The sequence below is a fragment of the Zonotrichia albicollis genome, chromosome 5 (genome assembly GCF_047830755.1).
Source record: "Zonotrichia albicollis isolate bZonAlb1 chromosome 5, bZonAlb1.hap1, whole genome shotgun sequence".
Taxonomy (NCBI): Eukaryota; Metazoa; Chordata; class Aves; order Passeriformes; family Passerellidae; genus Zonotrichia; species Zonotrichia albicollis.
This window is the reverse complement of record NC_133823.1, coordinates 1,294,098-1,321,441: the sequence shown is the minus strand read 5'-3', so window position 1 is coordinate 1,321,441 and position 27,344 is coordinate 1,294,098.

Genomic DNA, 27,344 nt, shown 5'->3' with positions numbered 1-27,344 from the left:
TGGAAACACCAGAAAATGGGGACACCACTTTCTAGGGAGAACTGGAAACTGCTGAGGAACCACACACAGCTGGAAATTTACCCCAGTGAGAACTCAGGTCTGGAAATTTACCCCAGTGAGAACTTAGGTCTGGAAATTTACCCGAGTGAGAACTCAGGTCTGGAAATTTACCCCAGTGAGAACTCAGGTCTGGAAATTTACCCCAGTGAGAACTTAGGTCACACCAACCTGCCAAAGCCACCATGTTTCAGTGAGCAGATGAAGGGTTGAGTGAGGGAATTGCTGCTCCATCTGGGTCTGAATATTTAGGGGGTCAGATACCACAGTGAAAGAGTTTCCCAGATAAGCTGGCACTGGGGCAGAGACTTTCATTTGACTCACTTATACTTAATAATGGGAATAAACACAGGTAGCCATAAGGCCATGGACAAGGCTCTGCATTTACACTGTGCTTACTTCTAAAAATTCAGTGATGGCAGTGACCTACAGCATCTTTACTCGACTCCAAAGACCATTTTTCACTTCTGAAAAGTATACAGGAATATATTTTTACATATGGTAAAAATAAGCCCTGTAGTAGCAATTTCAAGACTTCCATAGCACCATAATGACAGGACAAGGGGTAATGAATTTATACTGAAAGAAATTAGGTTTAGATTGGCTATAAGGAAGATATTCTTAAAAGTGAGGATGGTGAGGCATGGACACAGAGTGCTCAGAGAAGCTGCCTCATCCCTGGAACTGCTCAAGGTCAGGTTAGATAGGGTTTGGAGCAGTCTGGTCCATGTAAAGGTGTCCCTGCCCATGGCAGGATCTTGGTACAGGTGATCTTTAGGGTCCCTTCCAACTTAAACCATTCTGCAAATAATGAAAAATTACCATAAAATATTATTACTACAATGATTCAGGGTTTTTTCACCTTACTAAGCTGTCTTATGAGCTTCCAAATTAAATTTGTGGTAAAGCAGTGGGCTAGCAAGGCTTGTGCCCAGATTTTGTCAGGAAACAGCTGACTTGCAAGACAAAATATTTCATGGGAATCTTTGAGAAGGTGCCAACCCTCACAATTATACTTGACCTTTCTCTTGCACACAGCTTCTCAGCACACTCTAGCAAATGCTGCAGCTTTGCACAGGAAGAGCTGAGAAGCCTAATGATGAACATCAGGGTTTTCTGAGTGTGTTTTCAGCACTCCTTTCATTTCATGATCATTTATTTCCTTCTATTTTTAAGTTATTCTTGTTGAACTTCCAATTTTCCCACTTAGTAGGAGACTGTAGTGGAAGTAGTCTGGTGCCAGAGCATGGAGAGGGATGATGATGTGCAGAATCTTCTTCAGACTGAAAAGCTGCAATCAGAAGATACTAGATACTATACAAACCTGATTTAAAATAGGGTAGAAAGATTCTCCCATTGCTGAAATATAAAGAACAGGTAAATATCAATTGTTTTGCAGCTGGTTCCTTTCTTGTCTTAAGAAACAGCACTTGATTAGGTGAAGGCTGCTGCTACTCAAAGAAAATTATTTTCCCCTCCAAGTTCAGTGTCAGGTTTTGACCTGAGTTTTGACGCACAGGTTACGAGAAGGTGGCAGATGTGCAATGTGAGGAAAAGGTGGCTGCACTGCAGAACCATAGAGTTCTTTTTGCTGTCACAAATACACAATTTCCCTTTTCTCATCCCTTCAGTGATGCAGTGACACCAAGATGGAAAATGCAAAGCTTGACCTTGCTCAGAGCATTTGAAATCCCAGGGCTGCAGCCTGGAACAGGGAGTGAAAAGGGCTTACAAGGAGACAACAACCATGTCAGAAACCTCAGAGGGCCTCATTTAGGTAAGGGCGAGTTTTCAGCTGGAAAATAAACCCTGCAAGTATGAACCTGCAGCATTTGTGAATTATGCCATGCATGGTGAATCCAGGACCATAAAATCCCCCAAAATTTGCTATATGAACAAGGTCTTTGGAAAGATCTCTGCTGTAAGAAGAAAAAGTCAGTCTGCAAGAAAAAAGTGGAAGAAAAAAAGCTGACTAAGGGTTTTGTTGGTTTTTTTTTTTTATTAGGAATAACAGAAGTCTCAAGAAGCCTCAAACCACTGTCTGTATTTTATTTTAGCTGCGTTTGCTGATACATGTTGACCACAGGGAACAATTTCCATGCACTTTCCAAAAATTTAGCTGTCTATACATTTACATATAATATATCAATATCTTGTAGTAAGGAAAGATTGGCAGCTAAGTTTGAGAGAGTAGATCAAGATTTGAGATCCAACATTTGCAACAATCTGACCGTGGCATTTTAAAAAACTGCTTATTTTGCAAATGGTTCTCATTTCTGGAGCCAAAAATGATTGTAGAAGAATTACATTAGTAATCAGGAATCCAGAGAAGCTTATTCAGCTTATTTTACTGCTTGTGTTGATTACACTGTCTTTTGTCTCCATCCAGCAGTGGGAAGCACTTTATCATCTTCTGGTTTGGAAAAAGACCCAAGCAGCTAATGTACAAAAAAAATACATTCTCCTAGTAGCTGCAGCGTGATTAATTTTCCACCCCACAAGATCACTGTGAGTTTGAAAGCACCCTAGAGCTTTATGTGCTACATTATAGTCATCAAGGATCATAAAGCATCCTCTTCCTTCCGCACCACTAGCACTTCAGAGGGCTAGCATGGTTGAATGGAATGAGCAAAGAGTTGAAAATCTGGAGGTTTTTATGATGAACCTAAAACAGCTTGTGTCTTGCCTTTGGCCTTAGTTACATATTGCTGGACACAGTTCTCTGAAGCACTGCAGTCCTAAACTCAAGCTAAAAAAAATCAAATAAAAAGATAAATTTAAAAAATCCTGTCCATACGACACCCAGACCTTGATATCTGAATTATAAAATAGTGACAAGAATGCCAATGTTTTTTCATCATGGATATTGGGGTTAATTGATGAAAAGCAAAGTAGGTAACAGCAAAGCATTTTAATTATGGTCAGTAAATCGTTTTCCAAAGAAAACTTACTCATTATTTTCGTTCCACATCATTCCCCACAGATAAGTGCACGCAGGAAATCCTGCACATTACATTTCCCCTGTTGCTGCAGAGAAAGTTGACCTGGGGACAGCTGCCTTCTACACATCATCAGGACACTCCAGCAGAGAGTGAAAACTCCGGGATTTAGGCTGCCTCAGCCTTAGAAGTATGGTCATGCCTGGGGGTACAGTGGTGTTTAGAGGCACCTAAACCCCTAAAACAATAGACATTAATACTGTAAGAGTTTTCAAGCTTGTCCAAAAGCAATTCAACTCTCCCATCAATCTGCAGCTCTTCCATCTCTTAGGGGGTAAAGGCAGCTGCCAAATGGAAACCCACGTGGGACAGAGAGGGACAGGCTGGCACAAGGACAGCAGGGCACATCACCTTTATTGCTGCCACCCTGGGAACAGGCCAGAGAAAAGGGGTGCCCAGATTGCATCACATCCATCCTTGGGTGGCCTCCAGGATGATCCTTGGAGGAGCAGTCCCTGCTGGGGAATCTGCAGGAGAGGGAGCATCAGGGAGAAGAGTCCACACCTGTATTTAGGGAGCTGCTCGGTTTGGAGAAGGAAAGCAGATTCACTGCCCTCCACCAGTGATGACAGACACACTGAAGCCATCAGGACTACTCACAGAGGCAAAAATTAGACAAGACTTATCAATATTAACATCCTGATATTGATTTAGGTCAGCTCTGCCTGCAGTTGTGCTACAAAGAAAAAGATGTACAAATATATTCAGGACATGAACCTCAGCATTACTTTTTAGAAAATGTGTTTCTCCTTAGCATCTTCTGGTTCTGTGTGCGTGAATTAATTATACTTTAGACATTCTGTCAGGTGACGCTTAGGAAATTTGTACAAAGAATTAATTCCTGTTTTCCAGGATGGTTTTCCTTAAATAATTTAAAACATGAAAAAGGCAAGTCATCTGAAGCTAAGTTTAAATTTCATCTGCATCTTTTTAAAATGTCATTATACTGGATTTTTCCCCATTTATTTTTGCTCACATAATTTTTCCCATCCTTTGCTTCCATCCTCCTTCCTCTCCACATGAATATTCTAGGTGCCAGCAGAGATCTGTTTGGCTGCGTGACTTCCAGTGAAAATGAAAAATAAAAGCCAGCAGTGGCTTTTTATTTGTACCTTTATATAAAAAATATCTAATTGAATTGAATGTAGCTTTAATTTTCACTTTGCATATTGGATAAATCTTGCTGAAAGCCTGCTCCTTGCTATACAGTCATCCCTTCAATTTATTTTTTGCTCACTTTGTTCCATTTTCTGAGGTGATGAATTTAACACCTGGTACCATTTTCCTCACGCCTCTTGTTCACTTAAGAATATCAATGCAAGCCACAATCCATGAGTGTTTATGTTCAGTGTCACCCTGACACTTCCAGCTGAAGACAGCTTTGCATCATTTAAATAGATTCATTTTCTTGAGATGGACCCTGCTACTCGTCTCTTCTCCAGCTGGACAGAATAATCAGGTTGTCTCACACCAGCCAACAGAGAGTTTAGTCCTCAAACCCTCAATCTTCCATAAATCTGTCTGCAGAGAGCCACTGCTAGAAATTCTTTGTCGTTTATGTCATATCTTGTAAAATCTATTGAGCCTACTTTGAGCATGTGTCTGTTTTGACTTTTCCTGAAGAACAGTCTCTGGAGGGAAAATCTGAACCCTAGCATTTATCTTTCCATGCGTTGGGATAGGAGGTTGTGAAAGGCTCTTTCTCATGGGGATATTTTCCAGTGAGTCAGACTTGCTTTCTCTGGATTGACAGGCTCTGACAGCAAAGTATTAATACTGTCTTGCAGTATTAGTCAACTGGTCTCCAGCTGAGAGCTGAATAAAAAGACAGACCTTCCTCCTAAAACTGATTCCCAGGCAAGGCTCCCATTAAAGAAAAACAAGACCTTTTCCTGAGTAATCAAGAGTGACTAAGAAAATTAAGAAGGATTTCAGGTGTCTCCGAGTACATGGGGAACTGTTATTTTGGCCCACAAAACTTAATTTGTGTTTAAAATATGTGATGAGAAACAGAATAGATGCACTGTTTTTGACAAACCAGAGCAGTCAAAAATCAATAGTTTGTTCTGCTGCATGGTCAAAGATTGCTTACAACAAGAGTTGGCCAAAAAAAATAGCTGAAACATCCTTTTCCTTATTTTTGTCACGGTAGCACAAGTCAGATAAATGAAACAGCTAAGTTAAAACCTATAAAAGTAGCATTCCTTTCAGACTGAAAAATGAAGAGAAAGGAAAATAAATTACTTTACTTTCTAATCTTCATTCATATTGGCTTTTTACCAGATTCATACTAAGGTCATTTTGTTCTAAACAATTTCTATATTTTGTATCAAACTTCTTTCTTTCTGAAAGTATCTACCATCTAGCAAGCATACAAATGTCTTCATTTCAGATTAGTTTCTGTTATTTAAATTGGAAATCATAGTGTCAGATTAGTCAAAGAAGTATTTCTCAGAATCACAAAATCTCTATTGAATATTATAGCCCCTATTTCTCAAACTGGAGCTTCATTGAAGAGAATTCAGAAAAGAGTTCTTCAAATCCAAAAGCGAGGTTATTTAACTCAGAAGAATGAAAGAGAGAGGAAAAAAGAGAAAGAGGGAGAAAAAGAGGCAAAGAGAATGAGAGAGAAAATCAGCAAACCTGAATGGAGCAATCTAGTCACACCTGAGCTCATTCACTGAAAAATGGTCACATCTGTCGTGCTGCTTTTAGACTTGGGATTTCTACTGCATGAGATCTGTGGTTGCAGGTCCCAAGAATGAGAACTGAAGTTCAAATAAGCACCAGCCAGCCAAGAAACAGAGCCAGCCCTGATGATAAGCTGCTAGAAGCTTTCCTCAGCAGGAAAAATGTCAGGGGAACCTGCCAGGGGAAAGGAACCTGCTGGGACACAGGAGTGCCTTCCTGCTGGCACAGAGCAGATGCCAAATGCACAATGAGGATCTGCAGGTTGTGGTCATGTTCTTCCTTGGGGTTTGCAAGAGCAAGTGATGGCTGAGCAGAGGGTTGAGCAGCTCAGAAAGGGCTGTGAGTTCAGACTCCCAGCCAGGAGGGACATCCCTGTGCTGGGGACATCAGGCCCAGCATGGCCGGCCGGGCAAGGCAGGGATTGTCCCGCTCTGCTGGGGCTGGGGCGGCCTCAGCTCGAGTGCTGGGGCAGCTCTGGGTGCCACAAGGTAACAAAAACATCAAACTGTCAGAGAGTGCCCAAAGGAGGGCACGGGGAGGGTGAAGGGCCTGCAGGGGAAGCCGTGTGAGGAGAGGCTGAGGGCGCTGGGGCTGTTCAGCCTGGAGGGGACAGAGAGGAGACCTCAGTGCAGTCACAAATTCCTCCTGAGGGGAACAGGAGGGACAGACACCGATCCCTGCTCTGTGGTGGCAGTGCCAGCACTGAGGGATGGCCTGAAGCTGTGTCAGGGGAGGTTTGTGTGGGATATCAGGAAAAGGTTCTGCCCCAGAGGGTGGCTGGGCCCTGCCCAGGCTCCCCAGGGCAGTGGGCACAGCACCAGCCTGGCAGAGCCCAGGGCTGTTTGGACAATGCTCTGGGCACAGGGGTGACTCTGGGCATGGGGCTGTGCAGGGCCAGGAGCTGCACTGGGTGATCCTTGGGGGTCCCTTCTAACTCAACTTGTGCTGTGATCCTGTGATCCTAAGTGTGATATGGAAGTGATTCAACCAACACTTGCTTCTGTCTCAGGGGCTCAAGTGATTCCCTTTTCCCCATGCGTGCAGACATCTCCCAGTCCTGTAGTGTTTAACCCTGCAGCATTTTTCTCCATTTCTATATTCTTTGGGCAACTGAGGCAGAGAGATTAAAAGTTGCAGGGGGGAGGGAAGAGAGAAAGAACTGTTCAGTACTGAAGCATTGTTATTGTGTCTTCAGAAGTGCCTGGATCCATGAGAAATGCAAGGACCTGTGTGCAGAGTTGCTTTGAAGTGTTCCCTGCATGCTGGCTGCATTGTGCATGCTTAACACTGTTCCAAAACATGGCTCTGAATCATTCCTGTCTGCTGGGTGAAGTGGAGAGTGTCAGAGCAAGAAATCCCAAGTCTCATACTGGCACTGACCATTAGTTTTTTTCTTCCTTTTCTTTTTTCTCTCTCTCATTTTCTTTCTCAATGACCTTAAAATAACGTTCCAAGGAAAACAGAACCGTATCTTTTGCTGGAAGAGGAGCAAAAGAATGGAAATTGACTCAATATGTTCTGTAACAACTCACAATTGAAATACATGAAAGGTGAAATCAGACTAATTTAGACCAAAAATAAAGCTCTGCCTCTTTTTTTTTTTTAATATTGAAAATTAATCACTGCCACAGCTTAAAGGTGTCTGCAAGATTTTACATCACTAGTAACTCCTATATCAGCATTGGATAGCTTTAAAAAAGAAAAATAAAGTTCAAATATAAATTACATCAGGGAAGACCTACGACCTCTGTTACACAGGATCAGATGGCCACAGTAGTGTTTTTAGTTTTACAATCTATTAATTAGATCTTTCTATTCCCTTCTCTGGGATTACCCTTTCAATTCCACTTGTGTTCCTGCAGATTTTTCTTCTCAGGCACCTAGACAGGAGGCAGGTCGATTAAAAATGCCATTAACCCCTGCAAAGCTCATTTAGCTGCTACCATTTCTCATCAGGTGGCAGTGCAATGTTTGAGGGAAAGCCCACATCCTGCAAGAAAAAGGCAAGCCCTGGCAAACCCTTGTGACTGCTGGGGCATCAACCACATTGTGGAGCACATTTGCAGTGGCAATGACAGCCAAATGTGGCTGTAGCCCAGTCTCAAACTCAAATTCATCTTCCACCTATAAATCTGAGAACTATGTATGGTTTGAACTTCAAGTAGGAAGCCAGTCTGAGCACAGATGGTAGTTGATTCTTAGGGTTTACTCAAATGAGGCAGAGGCCAGCCCACCAACAGGTATATGTGAGTAAGAAACACTTCATCCCAGCATGCTCGAATGTGATCACCCACTTTTCATTTAAAGACAGAATTTTTGCATCATTCTTGCTGACCATCCCCAGAAATCACAAATCTGTTCACACTGGGCTTTCACAAGAGCCTGGATAGCACCTGATTGTTAGCAAAAAGGCTTTTCTTCCAATCAAGTTTCTTGGCTCAAGAATATTTATCTTCTGGGGTTTTGTTTTTGTTTTCTTTTTCATTATTTTCAAACACCATCATTCAGCATTTGAAACCACTCCATGAAAAGTCCATCTTTGAGACACCTTTCCTGTCTGAGCACACCCACCATTCTTTCCAGGGTGCCTCCAACTCCATTATAACTAAAGGATAATACAGAAGCAACCACACCAGCTCTAAACTCACTTCTTCAGACCCTGTGGGTACTTCAGGCCAGCAGCAATGATTTGTTCTCACATGCATTTTATTCTGCAGTGTGACTGTAAATTAAGAACACATTCATCACCAGCCAGCCCACACCAAGATAAGACAGAACTGCTAATTCTGCATGAATTACTCAGCCCCTAAAGCAGGTAAATGGTTTAAATTATTTGGTGGTTTGGTAAATAAGTTATTTCAAGAAACAGCAGCAATTGTTAGTGTTATCCTTATTTCCATTTATATGCTTATTTATAGTGTTAGCCTTATTTACAGGGATAATTTTTACAAACAATTACTTCATAATGCACTTTGTTTATCAACTCAGAAATGCACTTTTTTTACAGTAAGGGAGATTTTATTGGTGACTCAAACCTAGAGCAGATCATGAGGCAAGAAAGTGATTTAAATTTTCTCCCTGAATGATAAATATGAAACACAATATTTTATATAATAACCCCATGCTACGCTTGGTTTTTCATCAGAGGGAGGTCCCAAGTGCTGCCAGGTCAAAATTGTTCCAGCAGGACAAGATTCATCTCATTGACTGTATCCATCTGCAGTGTGAACCCTTCCATCAAAGGCAGTCAGCTTCAGCTCCTTTGTGTCACTGCACAGTTTTTCATCTGCCTTATTTTAGATGTCCTCTGTAGGGTGAGCTGGATCACAGCCTGCAAGTGCCCATTTCCCTAAAAAAGCCCTTGCAACATCTGCACACATCTGCAGTGCAACCCTTCCCTGTTGATCAGCCTTGTGGCTGCTGCCTCCAACGATTGCCATTTTAATGGTCTGAGAGAAAATGTGCCAAAATATTCAGGGGGATTAATAAAATTATGTAGGCAGCCAGTGCCAGTCACACAGCAGATGTTTAAGTGCTGCAGAAACACCGTGACTTTCTGAAGGATGTAGTTGTAGGTGGCCTGGGGAAAAAAAAATAAAAGCCTTTTTTTAATGCAGTTACTCATTTCCATGCATCAAGTATGACAAAAAGGGTTTAGACAGTGAGTTTGGAAGAGTAGCCAATCCTCCAGAAAATCTGCTAAGAACTCCCAGATTCAGTTGTTGCGTTCACAGAGATGTGGATTGCACAATGGGTAGTTTTACTGAAAATAAGCCATTTTTTAAACTTGGGCTGAAAAAAGATTATGAAAGAGATATCTCCCTGTTGATTAGAATAACTGCTTTATCTGGTGATTTCAAAGATATCAATCGCTATGTGGATGAGGTACATGATAATCTTCAAAGACTTCTCTTTGAATTTTTATGTCATTATGAGTACTTTGAAAAGTTTCCTCAGAGTGTCTATTCAGTCACTGAAACTGCTGCTTTCTTGCACAGGTAGGGAAACAAAGAATTACAGTGCTCTTTTTCGGGGCAATTTATTATTTATCTATTTATTCTTACTTTTTCTTTATTTTTGCCATGTTTCCTGAACTTGTAACTACTTCAATGTAACAATCTATCATGAAAAACTGTTTTCCCAGCTCATAAAATTCACATTCTTCAGAGCTGGTAGCAGCTGTTTTGTAGCTGTGATACCACATAATACGAGTAAGGTCATTCCCTGTAGCAAACTCGTAAGCCAAATTAGAGAATTTGATCCGGTGCCAAATTTTAAAAGAAAAGATACCACATTATGATGAACTGTGGTGTCCAGAGTTTAATGCATTTCTTATTAAAATCAATGGGAAGTTTATTTCAACGAGGGTTGGATGGAGTTCTAATTACCTGTGGACAAATGCTCCCCATATGCCAGTTCCAATGCTAGAGCTGCTGTTGATTGCATGTCCTGACAATGTGCTCTTCAGTCCTGTGGCCAGTGAAACAATTAATTTATATTGTCAACATTAAATTTAATCAAAACAAATTTTTATATCAAACATCAGATACTTCACCCTGGTAATTTAGTTAGAGAGCAGTCCTGTTTCCAGTTCAACCACTGCAATTTTCCACATTTAAAGAGTGTAACCACCAGTGCTAATTGCACAATGACCAGTGACTCTCAAATTGTTTTCCAGACATGGCAAGATCATAACAACCCTGAATACAGTTGTCCTCGCTCAAGAACAAGTTGCAAGGCATTTTTCTGCATCATGTTTCTTCCATTGTCAGTAATATTAAAGATTCTGAAAAATATTAGACAGAACTACAGGTCCAAGTGTGGGTCTTCCTGCTGGTTTTAGTGTGGGATGGATGAAGATCTAAAAGGAATAAACACAGGAAACAATATGGAAAATCAGAGATTTTAGAACAATGAATCTCTGTTTGATGTTACTGTGGGAAGTCACCTGGACTTTATATTGGGTTGAAATTTTCTAGTAAATTATTTTTATATATATTTCATGTTCTACTCTGATTGGTCCCATGTATCAATATGTGTGTGTGCATGTGGCATATATGTTTCCCAGTCATTTTTCTCACAGCTGTTTGATGGTTGATCTTTCCTCCCCCCAATGAATCATTGTCCTCTCTTTTTCATTTCTGTCTCTCTGCATTCAATTTGACTTCTGTGTTGGGGGCCACTGCTGGCTGAGGATCTGTCCCTGTGGTAACTGAGGCACAGCTATTTCTGTTCCTCAGCCCTGCTGAGCACAGGATTTATGGGTCTGTGGGTTTTGGGCACTGCATTACACCACTGAAGGAGCAGTTTGGGAGGTAAGGAATGCTGGGAACAGCTTTGTGTCAGCTCTGCTGAGCTCCAGGGCCTGATTTTCAGTCTCCTTTTTACTTCACTCAGATTTTCCAAATCTAGCTGTCAATGACATGAGACTCCACTGTTTCAGGAGATGTCCTTGCTCTGCCCAGTTCAGAGTAATCTTTCAGACCCCTCCTTTTGTGTGCCTGTCTCCACACCAAGCAATGAGTGAAGGTGGTCTCTGCAAAATTTCCCTCTGGGCTGAAATGGGCTACACAATCAACAGAATCATGAGTGTTTGCACTAGGCAAGAATCTGCCCCATGTTCCTTCCAAATGTATAAGAATTATGCTTGTTGACAGCTCAGTAGGTCCATATGGAAATGGTAAGCTTTCATGGGAAAAAAAAAAAAGTAAGGCTAAAAATTAAGACATTTTGATTCAAAAAGGAGTCAGGATAACTTCAAAAGCAGCTGCTCAGAACTTTAAAATCGTTTCACCATCCATACTGTCTGAAGGAAGTAAAATGTGACTTCAACTATAATTAGGAATCACCAGGTGGGTTCAGCAAGAATAAAACTTGTGAGACTTGTAATTAACAGTAAGATATACAAATTAATCAGCAACTGTCAGTGTGGCACAATAATCAAACATCAGATACTCACAGAATCAGTGAGGTAGTCCCACTGAAAAAAATGGTAAATAAAACCTCAATGAACTGAAGATCACAATGCAGACTGTATTCAGTAGAGAATATAAATTCTTTGGCATCCTTGGTAAAGGAAACTAGAGTGTTGCTCCAAGTGTTTTATAAAGCCAGCCAGTATGGCTGAGTGTAAAGTCCAATACATTCTTCCTGCAATTTTAAATCTCCTCAGAAAACAATATAAATTAAACTTTCTTCCTTTCTGCCGTTCCTAGGGACAATGATGCCACATCACTAATGCTTTGTCAGTGCACTTCACAGTATATATTTTAATTTTTTGGGAAAAAAAAGAATTTGGATTTTTTTTTGATAGCATTATCAACAGCATTGCAAATATATCAAGTAAGCTGGAGTGAAGAATGTCTGTAAGATAAGGCTTGCACAGAGTAAACTAAATTAAACAAAGCAGAAAAGATTGCATATGGTCTAAGTAATGTTATTCTTCCTCTTAATCCTCAAATAGAGTCACTAAATTACACTTCCAGATTTAGTTATGATATTTACAAATGACTTAACAGTGCATTTAAAGAGGGGAAACTAGCTACAAAAGGGGGCAAGCTCATAATTTAAGGTCACAGTGGTGCCAGTACAGAGCAAATGCTTATTACTGGGGTATTTTTGGTCATGGGGAATTCTCTTTCCCTAAGAACTAATCCCAGAAAAGCATATTTTTATTACATCTTCCAAATCTGGAATTCAGGCTGCATGTAAATATACAAGACAGAAGACCTTTCTTTTTAAAATGCTGGGAAATACAGAAACAGCTGAGATCTGTTGAAGAATGTTTCTTTTTAAATCATTTGTATGACCAGCCCAAAAACTAAAATATATTAAAAAATATGCAAATAAGAATGAATAGGAAAGTATTGTATGAAAAACATGGCATTTTGCTGGAGGCTACATAAAATCACTTCTTCCTTCCTCTCCTAAACATAGCACCTCTAAGTAGAAAAACAAAAAAAAGTTCAAAAGAAATTTACCAGTTTTGTTCCTTTATAACTGAAAACAGAAGATGGATTTTTTTTAAAGACTGTATCATTTTTGACTTCAGATGCCCAGTTGCTCTCCCAAATGCTCCCTCATCTTTTGATATCCACCATATTTTCAATATTTTTTTTCCTCCAGAGTACTTTCATCTAACAGCTGTCTCCTTTTTCTTGGTAGAGAACCACAGTGCAGACCAAAAATTTGGAAAAGGTGTCAAGAAATACAGTCCCCAAAACTCAGCCTTTATTTAGCTCCTGCCAAAATTAACTATGTTTAATTTTCTGTAAATCACAGTGCTGCCTCTATGTCACACAGTGAACTGGGCAACTCTCAGAACAACTTTGGAGGGCAGCTAGAATCCAGAGAGCTCAGGCTGGCCAAGCACAAGTTTTATTTTAGCAGGAATTTGGTGGGTAAGGAAAGAAAAATGGCAGCAGCAGCTGTTGCTGGATGTCTGCTGGTGTGAACTATGATTTCTGGAAGTTACCCAGTTTTTGAGGGTCTCTCCCCACCACATGCACTCTGCTAAGGAGGTACTGGCTGTAACACAGCACACAAAATTATGTTCTTATATTTGCAAGGTTGGAAAGATACAGCATCATATTGTGGTGCCTGAAGTCAGCCCCAAACAGATCCTTGCACTGAGGTGGGAGGTGTCAGCAGGAGTTAAACACCTGAAGGCTTTATTCTTATAAGTCATTTTACTGGCATTCATTACTCCCACAAGAAAAAAATAAAGTGATAAAGTGCCTTGTACTTGTGAGATTAATTTCTAACAAATCTTACCATCAAGCAGCTTAAAAATGAGTAAATTTCATCTCTGAAGCAACAGTGAATGCAGGATGATTGAGCTGGAAGTAGGACTGAGAGAGCACACAAACCAGTCTCCTCCCCTAGCTGTCATTTAGGATTTCCCCCAGCGTCCAAGTCTGCAAGCTGAGACCAAAAGCAGCAAAAGTTCATTTCCTGAGCGTTACTGTTCAGGACTGTCCTCCAAAACCAGCTTGGTAAGCTGAGCCTGCCTCTCTGTCTCAGAAACTCTGCTCCAAACCATCTCCTTCCTCCTTTTCAAAAATGAAAAGGAGACATATTTCCCTCTTTTTTTATCTTTTTATTCAGAATTCACACCTTTTTTCTTATTTTCTTTTTTGTTTTAATCTGTTAATAAACATGGGGGAGATGATTCCTTGATCTCCCCTCCCGCACTCAGTGGGATGAGTCTGAACACAAAACCCAATCACACAAAACACAACCTTCTACTCCACACCACCTTTGAGGTGATAATCTGATAGCAGACTTAATCATTCTAGAACTCACAGAAACTTAAGATAATGACAACTTTTTTTGGTTTTTTTAAATGTCATAGTAATTTAAAAATCATATGAGTATTCCTCACCATCTTTCCTTTGCTTCTGGGTTTGCAGTAGAGACAACACATGAGAGATTAATCACAGAGATCTGGTATTTTGGGAAGATTTGTCTGGAAGCTTTTCACACCTTTACACCCTGCTCCCCCCGGAACGGTTTAGCACTGGTTGCTCACACTCAACATTTAGATCTCCCCTCCAGATCTAAATGTTGGCATTTCTTCCCTCCCATGGCTACTTTTGCTGCCAGACCAAGGAATTCGGTGCCCCAGCTCACATGCCAGTTTGGGAGCCTCTGGGAGCAGCAGATTTTTCCTTTCAGACCAAGAGATGAAAGCAGTGCAGCCAGAGTTTAAGTTCTCTGCTTTAATGTCCCCAATCCAACAACCAGAAGCTTTAAACTCCATCCCATGGCAGGTGCTGTCCTTGGTGAGCTGGTTAGGACCTCATGAAATCATGGATGCAGGGATGAAAAGATCTCCTCTGTGTTTAGGTCTATCTTAGGATCACTTTCAAGTCCAGATTCATGGACTAGCCCTTAAACAACCCCAGAGCAGGCTGGCCAGGTGCCTCCTCCAGCCACATCAGCTCAGATGAGCATCCTGCCACGCAGAGGAGCCTCCTCCACCTTCTTGGAGGCACAGCTTTCTTCCTTGCACCTGCTCTGGAGCATCACCTGCCCCTCACAAAATCCCCTGTGATCTTTTTTTTCCTTTTCTTCTTCCAAAAGGAAGAGGAGACAGCCTGTGTATCATCACTAGAAGAGGGCTGGAAGGACATATTTGATGCCAATGTTCAGGAAACAAGCCAATTCCATCGGTTACACAACACCGCAGAGAGAGGGAAGGGTGCCTGTGTTTCAGACTGGTCAAGGATACAGAACTAGCACTTGCACCTCCAATTCTTTCTGAAAAATGTGCAAGATAAAAAGTTAAAACAGAGGGTTCCCCAAAACTACTATTTAAAAATTACTATGGAGAGGTCTGGCTTCTCCAGCACTTTTATATATATTGAAAAAGTGGGCACTAAAGGATCTATGCCAATCAAACTCAGAGGTGTTTCTGGAATTTCATTACTTGTATGAAAATACTTGCAGCCTCAAAAGCAGCCAGGGAAAACCAAAAGAGATCGTTCTCCAGGTCTGTGTGCACATTTCATTTTTGGTGGGTTTGTTCAGGAGGAAATTTCTCTATGCATAACTTTCTGGCTCCTAAATAGCATTGATTTGCTGGGCTCCTTGTGTTGCAGAGGGAAGAAATGAGTAAAAATCACCTCAGGACTTTCCCACAGGCATTGAATGACCTTGGGCAATTCACTGCAAGACCATGTGAAGATCTGATATTAAACAGCAACACCCACTTTTACTAAAATAAATGAGATGCCTTTATGCTAGCATCTGGCAGGCTCCTCTCCTTCCAATGAAAATCTGAGGGCCTTTTAATGAAGTGTGCTGGAGCCACGAGCCCAATTCTGCTTCCAAAAAGAAAAACAAGAAAGGAGAACTCGTTAGATGCCAACACAACCTTTCAAGTCCTCAAATTCAGAATCATGAGGGTTTTTTCCTTGGTACTTCTCTTTTACCCTGTAAAACAGTGAGATCGTTTTACCCATCAGACACAACTTCGTTCAACTTGACTCTACGGAAAATTCAAAAACTTCCAGCTGCAGAGCCCCACCAAAGTTTACAGCTCTGCAATGATTGCAGCTATTAAAACACATATTTTGCTTAAGGATTTCAGTGTTTGGTGTTTCTACAAACAGCATTCACATAAGCAGACACAGTCAGGCAGGCAGGAATGAGAAATGGAAATTTTGGAAATGGGATTTTAGGATAGAGGAAGGTTCAGGAAGAGGAATTCCTATTAGTGAAAAACAGACCCTGTGCATGACCTATACATAGAAAATCACCCCCCAGAGACATTAATAATTTTAATTCAAACCTCACCACAGCTATCACAAAGGGAGAAATGGATGACTATAACTCACATGGTCCTCACCATAATTTTTGAGTCTCTATTTTCTACTAATTACTCTAATCAGAAGAGCCACCAATGCATAGGCAATGGTTCTGCAGCAAAATTACAATGTCCTAAACACTGAGTCACATTCCTATGCCCACACTCCTGCAGCTATCTCCTTTTAAGGATGCTCATTGCTAAGACGATACAGACTGAAATTAAATTACAGGCTGACTGAAAAATATGAAATGCAAATTTGTCTTGAGGAAACTTCAAGCACTCAAGGACAGTTGCAATCCAGAGAGAATTTTGCTCAAAATAATGTAATTATTGCATTTTAAACCATTAATTTCTGCCCATTCACACTGGAAAATTTTCCCCTCCTTTTATTTTGTTATGCCTCTTGTTATATTTGGGACGATATTTATCCCAATTTACAGAAATCTGTGTTAGCAGTTTACTGTGCATTTCTGACCACAAAGAAGTGAGAGCTCCATCTTTTAACAGGTTTTCATTTTTCTCTCTCAGCAAAACTCTTGCAAACTCCAACTACAAGCAGTCACAAAGGAATATGAAACCTCATGGGGAAAGGCCCATTTGTTACTCCTATTTTGCAGTCTCACAATCAATCACTTCGTCATGAAGCGATAGATAGATATTATCACTAGCAGTTGTTCTGCATTCATGCTAAACCGGCTCTCCTTATCTTCTCTTTATCTTTGTTTAATGCCAGTATTCTGAACTGCACTGTCAACAAAATACCTCTTTTCCAATGAGAAAATTATTAATTTTCATGTGACTGAAACTAATGAATTTTTAGAACTTGGTTTCTTCTCCTTGATGTAACCTTGAGTCTGAATTTTCATGGTTTATATTATGCAGTTTGGGTATAACACCCCTATAATTTCTTTCCTGCTTAGTACTTATCTTCTCCAAATTAATCCCATCTTAGAAAAGCTTTTTGTCTTAGAATGTCTGCAAATAAATCACTGTATTCTTAGATAATGGAAATTGTCAGTGATTAAATTCAATTTGATAGGGTATGAGTGAAATTCCTCTGACTAGTTATCAACAGTATCTTGATTCTAGGTTTGGATTTATCATTATATTTCCTACATTTACAGCTGCCTGCACTTTTCTTCAGTAGTTCTCCATATTTATTTTTGCAGATTGTTTTCTGCAGGCTCGTGAATATATGGGTATTTGGCAGTGATTTTGTAACATATAATCAGAACTGAAAATTACAGTGATCCCATTTGTGTTATTATAGCTGAAGAATGTGTCAGACTTTCCATTTTAAACCTTATACTCCAAAGAATCTGACTGGTCTTTCTTTACTGCCAAATATTTCTGCAAAATTTTCAATAAGAATAATGCTATTTTATTAGTTTGAAATTTTTCTCAGGATTTCTGGCAGCAAGTGTGAGGAGATAGCTTCTCCTGCAATCCAAAAAAAAAAAAGAATCTCTAATTTCCTGTCTCTTTATTCAGTGACTCCATTTTAGCCAAAAAAAAGCTAGATGGGTTTCTTTTTAAGGACCTGTAGTATTAATGCAGTAGTGGATAAGAGGGATTACTTGAGAATGACTGGAATTATTTCCTTTCACTGGAAACATAATATATTCCTTCAAGACAGTGCCAAGATTTTTCTGCCAGAGGAGCAAGAAAATGGATAAGAGAATCAGCTCTCTAGTCTGGGCAGACTTATTTCTTTTAAAGGAAAATATAATCCAAAACAAACCAGACCTTGTCCTGCTCCAGAGCATCCTCTAGATAAGGGGCCTGTAGCTGTAAAATAAGGAAGTGCTTGGCTAGAATTGGGGACAGGAGAAGGAACCTGAAGAAGAACCAAGGTGAGACTGGCCAGGAGATACAGCAGCAGCTGCATTGACATTTCCTACTGGCCTGATTAAAAGTCAGGATCCTCACTTTGTAGCCCTTTACAGCATCTCCAAACACTGCAAACATGTCCTGCCTTCTCTTCTCTTTCTGCCTTCAACAGAAGGAAAAAAACCTGCACAAATGTAGTAAAATTTGGCCTTCCAGCTTCTCAAACTTATTGGTGAAATAACAATGGCAAAATTCCATCCTAGACAAGAGTAGAGTGGGTGATGCCAAGGATCTCTCACCTCACCACTCAAATTCTAACCTGTTGTGAATTTCCAGCCCTTTGTTCTGCCCAGGGCCGCATAATCAAATTTCCTTTGAATTTCAGCTGCCAGTTTACCATCAGCTCCTGGGGGACCTTGGGCAAGTGGTAAAAGCCAGGTTTCCAGCAAAGCTGGGAAATTCCAGCACCCTCAGAGAGCAGGAAGACAGGTCAGCCTGCTGTGGTTTGGTGAGCTCAGCCCTGAACACTTTGGCCCTGCTAAATTTAGGCTTTGAGGCTATCAGAGATGGCTCTCGAGCACAGAGAAGGAAGAAATGCCAAGAAGCTTTGCCATGTCCTCACTATCTCCATTACAAACAGGATATTGCAAGACCTCAGTCCTATGGGAATTGGTTGTGCTGAAGGAGAACTGTAGAAAATGTACTGTAGGAAGAAGACAGACCTCAAGCTCCATTCTGGTAATGCAGAACTCTTGGGTCTGTAAATAATTCAGAAATCTTGTGAGAATATTCCTGGTTCTGAGGATCTCTCTGTTTTCTTTCCACTACTGAATGGAAATCCTAAAAAAATTGAATTTTGCCTCCTGATGTTTGGACACATCCAGTTCTGGTCCTACTTAGTGAGAAAGATTTCTTGCTGAGCTGGGGGGGTTTTGCCAGTTTGCATAAAATGCTGAAGATTAGAAGAACTCAGCCCTCAATGTACTTAACTCATATATTTTACATAACTTTTAAAAAGAAAGTAGTAGTTACGAAGACTGTGAGATAACACATGCCAGTTTTTCCACTATGAAATACATCCTGCTGTCAGTATTTCCATTCTCTCTCATTGCCTGTAATCAAAGGCAGTGGGAATAAACTCTGCAAGTCTCGCCTTGGGTGGATGGACTCCAAGCCTCAGCATGGCAGGTCTGACATGACACATATGGAATACTCATTGCCTTTGAACCAAAACCTGCAAGGAGAGGCTCTCTAGAGCTGCAGACAGAGAAGCTGCCAGCAAATGGGAATGAGGGCTGGAAGTAAAGAACGAGGAAACTTCAAAGCCTCTCTCCTCTGCTCTCTCAGGTGATTCCCTGGCTGCTGTGTTAGATCCTCAGCATCAGAGTGGCAGGTGTTAAAGCAACCTTAAATATTGTATAAAAAACTGGACAAGGCAAAAATCCCTGTCCTAACAGGCACTGCCCTGGAAGTCTTTCCTCACATCTCCAAGGCATCTGATGCCATTAAGGGAGCTCACATTGCCTAAAATTGATCCATAGTGTCCTACCTGATCTTCTACAACAGGTAACCCGTGCTTTAGGCAGGGAAGAGGACTCAGTGGTGGGCTGGTACCACCGCACACTGTGTTGGAAGTTGGCTGGGTTAAAAAGACATGGAGGAACCTGCCTTTGGTGGCAAAGGAATATTTTTAAGTTGCCTACAAAGCCATCACTGACTGACTGGTATCCCAGTATTGCATTCAGGGAGCAAACTAAAGCCCCTGACTCCAGAGTGCAGACCTACAGCTCTGCCTCCCTGGGCTAAGAGCTCACTCCTGAATAAAGCACTGTAGTTGCAAGGGTTGCTTTTTACCTGCAAACTTTGAGCTGGAGACCCTCATGAATGTGGCCCAAGCTAAACAGAGAGAGTTCATAAGCTTTAGGGGGTAGCATATTCCATATTTTCCCTGCAGTTTATTGGCAAATTAATTCTAATACATTCAAATTACATCATGAAGTGTAATGTATAGATATTTCATGAAGGGTACCTTAATAGGGTGTGAAAACCTGATGAAGGGTAATTCAGAGGGAACTGCTTGGCCCATCTCCTATTTACTTGGAAACATTACTGCCTTAAAAAACCCTTTAAAATATTACTTATTTTTATGGCTCAAAACCCTTTAATTTGAAGATTTTTATGACTCCCTTACAATACACATCGATTTAAATAATGTTTTAAACTAAAACGGATCATTTACTGCCAACTGTGCTTCAGGCATATCATTGATTAGTCCAAGAGTGATAAAACAACCTTGTTTTTATTCATACTTTAAGAGAATAATAAAACCTGCATACTTGAAAATACTGAAGCCATATCTTGGCCCAGAGCTATTTAACTATGAATTATTCACATCTAGTTTATTTTTTTCTTTTAAATTCATGAATCCCCAGAATGGTTTTGTAAAGTGTATCAGTGAAACCGTGCTTCTAATTATTAAAGAGAGTGTGGAGGAATCAGAATGAATCATATATGTAAAGGGGTCATTTTTTATTTGTCTTCCTTTGCAAGCCACTGTGAATCTCCTTTGAAATTAGTTATTCAATATTCTCACTATATTTTAATTTGTGGTCCATTGAGAGAGAATATAGAGAGATCTACTGTTTTCAAATAACTTTTTCAAACAAACATTCTCACATGCTGTAACACTAGAACTGCTTAAACATAGGGATATTTAGGGATTTCAGAGAAAAATGACTGGTAGCCTACTGCCCAGAAGTGGCCTGGGGTGATTAGAGGAAATTACTGAAACAAAAGGAAATTTTTTTTGCATCTTGATAAGAAATGGTTCCAGTAACAGTGATAGGGTGTCTGTCTGGATATCACACTGCTGCAAGGGGGACTTTTTTCCTTAACTGTTGCAAAATGTCATAGCCAAAAATATCTTTTGCAAGTGAAAGAACCCAAACATTCATCTGACTCTTGCAATCCTTCCATCCTGTGTAACCTTACAATGCTTCCTGCTCACCATGGTCTGAACCCCAACAGTGGAAAGAGTGAGACTGAGATCAAACTTTTTTCTTCCATATGAATTCTACCGAATTTCAGTAGAACATCAGCAAATCATTTCAGTGCACCCCCAGTCCCTACACAAACACACACACACAAGACTTTGTTTTTATTTGGAGCATAAACACTTCAGTCTACAAAACACTTTTCTCTGTATAGTGCTCAGTGTAATTCTGCACTTGGTAAATACTGATTTTCCTTTTCTTTATACAACCACAGAAAACTACATAGGTTGAAAGGACATCATCTAGTCCAAAAAAAGAGTTCAGAGCAGGTCCAGCCTATACAAAATAATTTTTGAGTTTTGCATATATCCAAAGCTGATGTTTGCAAACCCCTCTAGGTCTGTGCTCTCAAATAACCACCTCATGGTGAAAACCCTTCTCCTTTTATCTTATCACAGTTTCTTCTCTTTCAGCTCAAGTCCATGGCCACAGGATTCCAGGTTTCTCCTCTCCATACTCTCAATTTGGTTGCAGCAAGATCTCGCTTTGCCATCTCTGGAATGTTCTGCAGCCCCTTGACCATCCAGGTAAGATGATGTTCTCAAGGTTCTCCTGCTGTTTTACCTGAAGGCTTTCCTCTCCTTCAAATATATTTGTAACCAGAGCCTCAAAATCGAGTTCAGCTGCCAGAGCTGCACCCCAAGAATGCTGCTGTGTCCGTGTGGCTGTCCCACCCACAGAATGCACCAAGCCTGCAGCAGTGAGACAGAGGAAACAGAAAAATTAAGGGTTACTGGAAGAAGGGCAGGCAGCAGACAGCAAGGAATGGCCTGAGATGCTGGTTGCCAGCTTGAAAGAAAAACCTCCAGATAGCCAGAGCAGATTAAATGGTCCTGTGGAATGGAAACCCAAAACTATGGAGAGTGGAAGATACTCAAATACCAACAATTCACTGATCACAAGTGCCACCATATGCTGTCCAATCTTACAAATAATAAAATCATAAACAAAAAGATATTACAAAAATCAGCAGAGTGTATCTATGTATTCTATGTATTCTAATGTATCTATGCTGAGATTTTAAATACTCACAGTTCTTTCTAGGACTTACAAATTTATCTGAATGTTTGTTACTGAAGACACTTAAGTGTTTTTTAAGGCTGGAAAATGCCAAGAAACTCACAGAGCTTGCAACAATGAAAAATGAGAAGAATCCAACCTTTTAACTTGGCTCCAAGGCCACATGTGGTTGCACTCTGCAGATGCATCTGCCATACTGGGCTTAGCACAAGATTAGCCTGGAAGAATTGTGTCTTTTCTCGCTTTTACTCCACAACCAGATGGGTTAGAGGACTTGTCTGAGATGGAGAAAGCTCACATTTAAGTTAAACTCTTTTCACTGCATGGCTCTTTCTAGACTAAAGGCAATTCTTCTGTACATGGCTACAAGCAAATGTCTGTAAGTCTGTGAAATGTCTGTAGGAAAGATTTAGAAGTATCAATGGACAACAAAAATGTGTCTTCAAGGTGCTAAGATTGGAATATTTAATTTGTTTTACATTCTCTTAGGAATCCAGTGCCAGGTGTTAATCTTTAAGCAGGCATTAGCCTCCTCACTACAGAATTCATGTTTTGAAAAGAAATCCTGGCCCCAGATTCAACTTATCAAAATCTATGTGCCTCAAATTCTATGTAGATTTAGTCCCAACACCATGATGTGAATTCTCTGCACAGTTTGAGGTAAACCAAGCCATGTGTTTGAATACTTTCACCAAGAGAGTTGAACAACAGAGGTATTCTCACCTCATTGACATTTTCCTAGTTTTATTTGGCTCATGAAGCATTAAAATGCTGAAATTGGAAAGCAAAAATGATTTTAAGCTGCTGGACATGATGAAAAACAATGCTTTCGAGTAGCATGATGAATTTGTTGGGGAGTGATTAGACATTAATAGCAGGTTTGTATACTTAATAAAGTTTGCATAGCCAATTTGCACTTTATAAAGTGCACTCCATTGTTCTGGAGTGTGGCACTGATTTGGACTTTATGAAGCATGCAGGAGGCAGTACAGACTTTATGAAGTCCACATTGAGGATATGAAATTAAGTGGGGAAAGCTCACCAAGCTCTGATATGTGGCTTGGAAACGCATGCCTGCGTGCCTGAGTTGTCACTGAGGTCACCCTGGGGCACACAAATCTCCACAAATTCCCTCTGTAAAGGCAACCAAAGTATCCAAATGTGGTTTCTGCCAACCACAGGCAAGGAGGCTGGGCACCTAAGGGTGTAGGCTTGTGCTTGAGTATTAGGCAAGTACATTCCTCCTTGATGTCTTGACCCCTTTTGATGTTGAATCATGTTTTATCTCCAGTGAGAGCACATTGTTTCTGAATTTCTGTTCTTTAAGTTTTAAATTGGACAAAATTTACTGTATCAGAAAGAAAACCCTGCTCAGTGAAAGGCTACAGATGTGGGCTCCCAAAATCGCAGTAATTAGGCAGGTTACTTTTTCTCCCTTCTCCTCACACCTTCATGGTCCCCTGTGCTAATCAAAGTTTGCAACTCTCCTTTGAAAGCACTACAAATGCTTTAATGTCTTCTTGTAAATATAATCTAGATTGAGTTTGGGATACATTGCAGATAGAGAATGAAACTTCCCTAATGAAAGTTCCCTTTTCCCTTTTTTTTTTTTTTTGTTTTAATTTCTCAATGCATGGGTTGCCAGTGAAATACAGAAACCAGATGTTTTATTGAAAAACAGACACAAAAAATTATCAGCTCTAAACTTGCATGGATTTTTTTTCCTATTTAACAAGATTATAATCTAATCCCTATCAATTAGATTATTTTAACTCACTTTTGAGGAAAACTGGCCATTCAGATTTTGATTGATCTCAAAGGTCTCTTAGTTTACAAATTGGTCATTTCAGAATTACAATTTTAGTTGTCTTGCACGCAGCAGCTTAGCAGGGTTTGGGTTGCTGTGCTGTGAACCCTGGAAAGGATTTTTTCCTTTATAACCCAAAAATTATTTCAAGTATGGCATTGCAATGCTGATGAGACAATCTTTCCAGCTACCAAACCCATGAGCTAAGATGATTGATTTTATCTAGCTTAAATCAGTATGAAATTGATTAAATGACCTGGCAAATTCTGTCATTCAGCTTGAGAGAGACAAATCCAGCACGATGTTCCAACAGCTGCTTCATTGCTTGTCCATTACTTAACAACTGAAATGCAGCAGTTTGTGTATGACTGGGCGAGGCACAGATATTGTTTTAGAGCATCATTATGAGTCTGGTAAATAGGTTTAGACTAAGGATATGAACACAAACTCACTGTAATGTCGTGCAGCAGGGTTTAAAGGGCTCGTGATTGGCAGCATAACTGATTGTATTGACCAAAAGAGCCGAGGACATCTGGCTTTCTAGCCCTACAGCTGAAAGAACATATGTTATAAAAAATACAGTGTGAGAGGGGAGGAGACAATTGTAGACTGATATAAACGAGGAGAGGTCAAGGCTAACACAAGTCCAATCCTGTCACCGGTGTTGCTCCAACAAGGCGTGAGTGATGGGGGGCTGTTGGGCAATGCAGAAGTGTTGTTCTCCTGTAAACCAACACAAAGTTGAGCTGATGGCTGAATATTGGCGAAAACCTCAGGGACACCTCCTCCTCACCTGATGATGAGAAGAAAAATAGTTCACAAATGCCTACAGCTTACCAAAAGTGTCCCATGTTTGAACCTTCAGCTGTTTCACCAAGCCTCAAGTGAGTACGGTGTAATTATTTAAGAACAAATAAGGGCATATTGCAATTTTCAACAGCAATCCCAGTTTTCCCTGCTTACAGCTCTGGAAACAATGCATCCATTCAAATTCATGGCAAGCCCTCCATTCACTCATAATTTACCGTTTGGTGCCCTTTTTTCAAATGCTAATGTCAAAGTTGAGGCCATAAACATAAAATCCTTTCCTTTGCTGTTCACAAAAAGGCATAGCAATTTTATAAACCCTTCTTACAGTATGGGCTGAAAAAAAAATGAAACCTCCTCTGGGTTAGGAAAAAAAGTTATTTTTATACACAAAATAAGAAATGAAGATATTTTTTTTATGTAAAACCAGTGCTACAGGCTGGTGTATCATTTCATTTTGCCAGCAAAAGGAAGATATATTGAAAATTGTGTATGAAAATTGTGGACAAGAAATGAGGGAAGTAGAGATATTTGCTCTCTCAAAGTCACAATAATACTTTCAAGGGCTAAAGAAAAAAATTCACACTAAATTGGCTGGAATTTTGAAATGTGCTATCTCAGCATACTGCTGAAGTTTCTACGGAATTGAGCACTTTTTATTCTTTGAAACAAACATCTGTGATCCAGTGTGGTAGATTTCAGTCTAGTGAGACAATACAACAAGATGTTTTTTAGAGGTAAAGATCAGTATGTATAAATGCTTCTTGCAAGCTCACACACTTTTAACTTTATCGAATAATGGATTTCTCTGCAGATTATTCCTACCAAAAGAATAATCTTTTATATTATTAAATGAAGTCAACAGAGCAGGTAAAGGGGTAATTTTTTAACAATATATGGTATCAACCATTTTCAGTTGGAATTTTTACATTAAACTACAGCATTTGTGTATGTCAGTGGTCGAAGGTTACTTAATACGCTGACTTGAAATCTGCCAAGGCACAAAATGTAGTGCAGCCAAGCACTTCACTACTAGCCACAAAATCATTCACTTCTATTGCTTGTTTTCACAGGTACAGTTAATCAAAGTAGCACTAAACAAGAGCAAGGACAGGGCGGGGGGGGAAAGAAAATTCATTTCAGAATCCTTAGGAAACGGATGTTATTTTCCACTTCCCAAGATAATTAGCAAATATGATCCCCAAGCTCGAATCAGTTTCAGTCTTGGACTTCTAATATTTTCCTAATCAAATTAGTCCCAACCACTAGCTATGTGTGGCATTTTACAGTTCTTTCCCCAGATTTCATAAAAGATTTTATGCAATATGGGCCCCAAATTAGACAACTGCTTTAATTTCAAGGAGCGCAGGCTGTAAGCAGAACACATGGTCATTACTCCTTGCAATCCCAGACCCACCATCCTCAAGGAAGCATTAAAGTTCTCTAGATACTTGCAAAAGACCATTGCATAACACTTAATTTAGTGCTCAGTATTAATTTCGTCAGTGGGTTCCAATGATAAAGTGGATACAGATGTTCATTAGCAGTGGGAACACAGGCAAACAATGAAGCATTCCAAGAAGCTGCTACAACTGAGAAGTCCAAGGCTGACCATCACATGCTGCAGAGTCACAAACATCTCTCTAGACCAAAAAAAAGAAATCTGACCATTGCACCATCCATAGGAGTCCAAACTGGATGTTCTCCTTCTGCCCATGTGTCAAGAGTAAGGCCATTTTATACTGCATATCTTTAAGTCTTAGTGGCCTAAGACAGGTCTGAAAGTGTCCAAAAGGATGTGGCACTTGGGGATAATATTATTCTAGGCATGCAGAAATATTTGCAGCCTTCCAGCCAACCAGGATTTGCTGCTACACATCTTTTCATACAAACAGGCTTCCTACCATCCCTTTTTCCAAAAAAATCTCCGCTGGCTGAGAGGCAGGGATTCAGAGCCTGGCTTTGCTGGTCTCATTTCTGGCAGCAACAATAGGTAATGAGAAAGATTCCTCCTGGGGCCTTCTCCAGAGGTATTCTGTCTCCCAGCTTCCCAGTGGAGGAGGTGACACAAAGAGGATCATCTGCAGGGAGCGACAGCTTCGTTGGTCACGTCAGACCTGCCCGGCTCTATCCCTGTCCTCTGGAGGGAATCATTCACGTGGAGGAGATTAGCCCAGAGGATTAGCATGCAGCCGGATTATCCACACACAGGCTCAGCCAGCTAATAAATCAGCACCTTTATACATGTTTTGCCTTTTAACCTCCCGATTTCCAGGCTTCTGATAGTCACCCCTTTGAGCATCTCCGTATTTCAGGGGATGATGAACGCAGGATGAAGAGGTGGCTTTGGCTGCTCTGGCGTGTCTGAGCCATTTCTCATCAGCCACAAGATGTCAGTGTTGCTGAATGTTATTATTCTCACCTGCACTGAGGCATCGAGAGATGCCAGGGACAGCTGTCAACACCGGGCTCTATGCAGCAAGTCTAACAACAAATCCACGACAAACAACACACAACCAAGGGCAATCAAAATTTCCATAGCAAAGTGTGATTTGACCATGACAGGAAAAAGTAAAACTTGAACTACGTGGTAATTGCTGCCACCTACTCCTTGTCCTTTTGGTTTTTTACAAGCCCCAACTCATGAACACATGAGCATGGTCGATGGTTCTTGCACAGCAACATCACCAGGAAAAGAGCAAGCAGAGATGACATCAGAACTTTTTCATCATGAAACAATCAGTCCATCCCTCCAGAAATGAGGCTGT